Genomic DNA, 5906 nt, shown 5'->3' on the forward strand with positions numbered 1-5906 from the left:
TTGTATGTTAAAATTAGAGCACACAGAATGCAATTCTATTTCTTCTCCACTCCCATCTGCTCCTCTGCTAACCCCGCTTCTAGGCAGCTGTCCTGACGGATCCCGCAGCACCTCTGGCTTTTCCACAGCTGAACATCTGCCATTAAAACGTCCAATTGCTAACTGCAAATGTTTTCATTTGTGAAATCTCACTGCACTGCTTTTTTCTTACAGAATATCAATTACTGCAGCTAAGAGGATCTGAGGTTCCCTTAGGAGAGAGATCCCCTCCCATTTTAAGGACTATGGGACTCACCCATGGTTTTTAAGCAGCAGCTAGGCAGATCCTTCACCTGGATGCACGAGGTTGATCCTGCCCTGAGCAGGGGGTGGTATTAGATGGCCTCCATGGCCCCTTCCCACTTTGGGATTTTATGTTTCTAAACCAAATGAGATATGATGAATGGACGAAAAAGGTTTTGCAAAATCTCTTCTTTCATCCAGGTTATAGAAGAGCAAGTTGTTGTTATTATTATTATTAATTTGATTTTTATACCGCTGCTCCCACTAACTGGCTCACAGCAGTTAACAAATAGCAAAATCCATACAATTTAAAATCCCCATAAAGAGTTAAAACAATTTCTACATATAATAAATAGCAGCAAACAGGAAATGGCGGCGACCTAATATAACCATCTCGCCTATTCCGGGTATCAGTCAGTGTAGATGAAATGATAACTGAGAGCATAACAGGAAGTTACGTTTCACTGATGGAGCTTCAATCCCATTTTAAACATCAATATGATTATTTCAAAATTAATTGTGCCAAGCCCCAAAATTTTTTGCAGAGTTAAAGCTCAGGACAAAACCTCATCAGTAGAATGCAGCTGAACCAGGCAGGGACTCTTCAGGACAAAGCATCAGTGAAATGAGATGCAGCAGAAGAGTCAAGAAAGCTGCCGCTAACTTCCAAGGGCCACCCCAGGACTATATTTAACAGCATGCTGCTAATTTTGTTATCCGTGACCTTTAGTTTTCCTGCCGCATAAATAGCCTTGGCCCTTGCCGAGTTCCCTGGATACACCAAACATTTATTGGGGAATTCCAACCAAGGAGTGAGATATACAAGTGCCGCTGGAATCAGGTTTCAAGGTACAGGTATTAGGGCGCTGTGGGGCTCAAATTTTGTTCTCCGACTTCAGACCAACATGGCTGCCCACCTGAATTTATTTTGGAAGTAGGGTTGCCAGGTAGGGCTGCCGGCTTCAGCCTAGGAAACACCTGGACATTTGTGGAGATGAACTGCAATTCCAGGGGATCCTCAGGTGCCACCTGGAGGCTGGCATCTCTGCGGGGAAGGCAACTGCTGCAACACCGTTATGGAATGCAGACTACGGAATATAACACATGCATGCTTGACAGAAATGAAAGAGAATAAAACAGTAATCTGCTAGACTGAGACCATACATGTTCATGTGAGTGTTGTTACTTTCCAGTGGCCTTTTGCCAGAGTAGACAATTTTGTTTCTTTTTAAGCACCCCTCTAGTTCAGGGGTAGTCAAACTGCGGCCCTCCAGATGTCCATGGACTACAATTCCCAGGAGCCCCCTGCCAGCATTCGCTGGCAGGGGGCTCCTGGGAATTGTAGTCCATGGACATCTGGAGGGCCACAGTCTGACTACCCCTGCTCTAGTTCTAGTCCATCTTTCTCACAAAGGCTCAAAAGCTGATTATGCTGAGTAAGTCCAAGGGGGCTGTATGAATTCCCCCAGTAGAACAGGCAAAATGCCCCTGGGAAGTGACATACTGCAAGCACCACTCACAGTGTAGGCCAGGGGTAGTCCAACTGCAGCCCTCCAGATGTCCATGGACTACAATTCCCAAGAGCCCCTGCCAGCATTCGTTCATGGGAATTGTAGTCCATGGACATCTGGAGGGCCGCAGTTGGACTACCCCTGGCCTAGGCCAATAAAGGTCCTCTGACACCACCCAGAGTTCAGAAGACTAGCATTTCAACACACCTTCCAGGACTTCTACGGTTCCTTGAATTAACAGGGTAACACAAACACAAAAACATGGACATGCACACTGAGGAGGAGGAGGAGGAGGAAGAAGGCATTTGCAAAGTGAAGTTTAGCGTGAGGATAAGGCAACAGATGCATACTACCAAAGGGTGAGACGATGCTTAAATGGATCGAAGGGAGTACCCTGATGGCGCATCATGTGTCAGAGCTATTTTCAGGCTCTCTGTGCTGAGCCAAGCCTGTTGTTGCTTCCTGCCAAGCTTCTCCCCTTCAGAACTGCAGTCCAACTATAAACACTCCTGAGCAGGCTGGGAAACTGCAAGATGCCCTAATCTAAACACGTTCTACACTTTCTAAAACACTCTAGAACTTCTGCATGGCAGCCCTGCTGGACTTCGTTGCTGGTTCCCGTCCACCCACTAACTGCGGCCGGCTGCCTGAGCGACCCAGCTCCGATGAGATCAGGCTATGAGCAGGGCTCCCAACCTCCATGTGGTGGCTGAGATCTCCTGGGATTACACATGATTACAAACTGATCTTTGGGCAACTTTGGGAGGTGGACTCTAGAGCACTGTACCCCATTGGTTCCTCCCCTCTGCCCCCCCCCTAGTGTCCAGGTACGTCTCAACTTGGAGCTGGCAATTATTTAAATGCATAAATCCATCCACCGGACACCTCCTGGAGCAGGGCTCAAAAAAAAAGGAGTGCTTTACAAGCAAGGAATTCATGCGGGAAACGTCTTTCTCCCAGAGGTGAACTCGGCTCAGCACAATTCCAGCTTTGCTGGAGAGATTGACATTTGTTTTCCTGCAAATGGATGTCCCCACCCGGCACACCAGATGTCAGAGGGATAAATCCGGGACGCTCTCTAACCAACACCAGTTTATTCTCACAGCAACCCTTGTGAAGCAGGCGAGGCTGACAGATGGCGACTGCCCGAGATCGGCCCCTGAACTGCACGGCAGGCACAGAACCCGCCTTATCCTTGATCTATGAGGGGCATGAAGGGCGGCCAGTCTTTGACATTCTACCGAGAAATGCCAGAGACCCAGTCAGAGGCCTCCTGCGTGCCCAGCAGGCGCTCCATCCCTGAGCCGTGGACCCTTCCCCTAAAAAAGAGCTTTGGAGGGCAGCCGTGTGGGTCTGCAGCAGAGAACAATCAGATATTTGAGGTATAATAAGCTTTTGAGAGTCAAAGCTCTGATCTCTGACAAAGCCTCTGTATCCCCAGAATCTTGCGGGTCTCTGTGGTGCTCTTTGGCTGGAATCCAGATGTTCCCCTAAAAGGAGTGCTTTCAATCAAAAGTGCAAGTGGTTTTCAGGATTTGTGCCCAGATGGTTTTCCTGCAAGTGTACCTGGAAAAAAACATCCCTTTTGTATGCACCACTTCCTACAGCCTGCAGTTTGCAAGCCTGAGCAAGGCTATTAATGATACAGTTTTTAGGAGGACAGTAGTTCATTGGGTCGCCATAAGTTGACTTAATAGCCCTTAACACACACCTCTGTCTAGGGCAGCCTTTCCCAACCTTTTGACCATGGAGGAGCGCCTTAAATACATTTTCCTTCGAGGACCCCTGGAATTGATGTCAACTGGCCACGCCCCCCAGCCACGCCCCCAGAAGTGGCACACCACTGGAAGCAACATCAGTACAGCACCTTCGTCCTCATTTCACTACCTCCTCCCTCCTTTATTGCTACCTCCTGTAAACCAGACAGAAGGGCAGAAGCCAAGAATTGAGCCCAGAGACTGGCAAGCTCGAGGAGGACAGAAGGCGGCTTAAAGCCGGAGTAGGCATGCAGGCTCCACCCCCTCCCAGGTGCAGAGGCCACACGCGAACTCACTCTTGCTTGCCAGGGGGTCAACAGACGTGGCTGGTTTTCCAGCTTGCGGTCAAGTCCATTAAGATTTAGAAGGGGAAAGGGCATGCATGGACCACTGGGGGACCACCGCTGATCCCTGGTTGGGAATCTCTTTTCTAAGCATCACAACATACTGATGAGCACAAAAGAGCACGTTTTCAACACTTACGGAGTGGTTTGGCTCCTGTCCATGGGCTACTCTGCTGAGCCAGACAGAACAGTTGGGAATAAATGATGTGACAGATTGCAGCCCGGATGGATTAAATCTCTTAAAGGGGAGCTCCCTGCAAAGCGGCCACTGGCACATTCAACAAACTCTACAGTGGGTTAGATCAGAACCATATAGCGGGGAGGGGATACAGAGACCCCAATTAGAGCTTCATTCGAAACAATTTGAGTCTTTGTGTCTTTCTTCCCCCTTCGGCATTCCCCCCTCTTGCAATATTTGATATCTTGTGGACATAATGAAACACCAACACTAAAATGCTCTACATGCTTCTGACTGCCCCAGAAGAAGTCCCACTGAGACTTCTGGACATCTGAGATAACAGACCAAGGATGCATGACGCACTACAAAGAATTATGACAGGGATCCATGTTTGGATGCTTTTCCATCAGTCTGCATTAAATGATGAGGACATGGAACGAAGCGCACCACGGAAGAACAGTCACACTGCACAATGTGCATCGTTCTTACAAGTAAATTACTGGCTACTCAACAGTGACAGTTAACACAACAGTGTGGTGTAGTGGCTAGAGCAGCCTTTCTCAACTTTTTTACCAACGAGAAACCCCTGAAATGGCTTCGAGAATCTCCAGAAGTTGCGTGAACATGCCACTGGAAGCACAGCTGTGTACACACACACACACACCCCTGGGGCCTCTCCCCACCCCCTGCAGACCCATCACTGGCCATTTGGGGAGCAGAGAGTGGATTAACATGACCACATATGGTCATATCACCTGATAAATGTTATCCTTAACACTATTTTGCTCCCTTATATATTTGGGAAAGAGCCTCCTGGGAGGAGACTGTCCAGGGCCCTGTCTGTCCAGGTCCACCCTGATTGGCCTTCCCCTCCAGCTGTGGCCTCCATTGTCGCCCACCAGGAGAGAGGCAGCAACAGGGCTTTGTGGCCCGCAGGGACACTCCTGCCGGGGGGGGGGGGGAGCTGGGGTGTGTGTGTGTTTGTGTGTGTGTGGGCAGCCTCCCTGTGGGCTGCAAAGCCCTGCTGCTGCGGCTGGGGGAGGGGGCTTTCCACTCCCTTCCACACACACATGAACTCCCACTCATTTGGGAAACCTAAGGTGACCCGATTTTAACATTGGTAAAGTGGGACACCATTGATGGGGGGAGGGGGGGTTCTTGATTTAAAATTTGGTCTATATGGAGCAACAAAAAGTTTCATAGAACGCAAAAATAGTATATATATTTAACTTCAACATCCGTACCATTTGGCAGGTGCCCCCAGAGGTCCCTCCACCTGGTCCCCTTAGGGAAGCCCTTCCAGGGCCACCAAGAAGCCCCGGGGATGCAGGAGGCCCTGGCCGAGTGTGCCCAAGAGGTTTTCTGGAGCGATCAAAAAGTATACATTTAATGGCTTTAGGCTAAAAGCCGCTGCACGCGACGGGCAGGGGAAGTCCCCCTGGGGCCCTCCAGATGTCGGCCCCCGCGGGCAGGGGAAGTCCTGGGAACTGCAGTCCGTGGGCCTCTGGAGGGCCCAGGGGGGCTTGCCCTGCCACCCAGGGGGGGGGGGTTGGGGCGGGGCAGCCGCGTCTCCGGAGGGCGCGGGAGGGGGGTGGGGGGGAAGGGTGGCCCTCAGGGGTCCAGGCGGGGCGGGCGCTTCCCACAGGTGACCTGCAGCCCTTCCCGGGTGGGGGGGGGCCCTCATCCACGGGGATCCCTTCTGAACTGGCTAAGCCTTTATCGCCCGGCGACACCGCCCGGTCTAGAGGGCCCAGGGGTGGCCCATGGGTGGCCCATGGGTGGCCCTGGGTGGGGGAGACCCTCCCTCCCTCCGCCCCGCCCCCCCGCCTCTTAC

At 51.1% G+C, this 5906-nt stretch overlaps 1 protein-coding gene across 2 annotated transcripts in view; it reads right to left on the bottom strand.

The window, feature by feature from the left end:
- TRAK2 (trafficking kinesin protein 2) overlaps positions 1-5906 on the bottom strand; it is a 44732-nt gene that overhangs the window by 38653 nt on the left and 173 nt on the right. The window contains exon 1 of one of the 2 annotated variants that reach the window (XM_077319150.1): positions 296-419. The exons of the other annotated variant lie outside the window; for it this stretch is intronic. The gene's annotated coding sequence lies outside the window, so the exon portion shown is untranslated. Of the gene's footprint in view, positions 1-295; positions 420-5906 lie in introns of those variants that run through there. 2 annotated transcript variants of the gene reach the window in all.

Source organism: Paroedura picta, chromosome 2 (assembly GCF_049243985.1).
Source record: "Paroedura picta isolate Pp20150507F chromosome 2, Ppicta_v3.0, whole genome shotgun sequence".
Lineage (NCBI taxonomy): Eukaryota > Metazoa > Chordata > Lepidosauria > Squamata > Gekkonidae > Paroedura > Paroedura picta.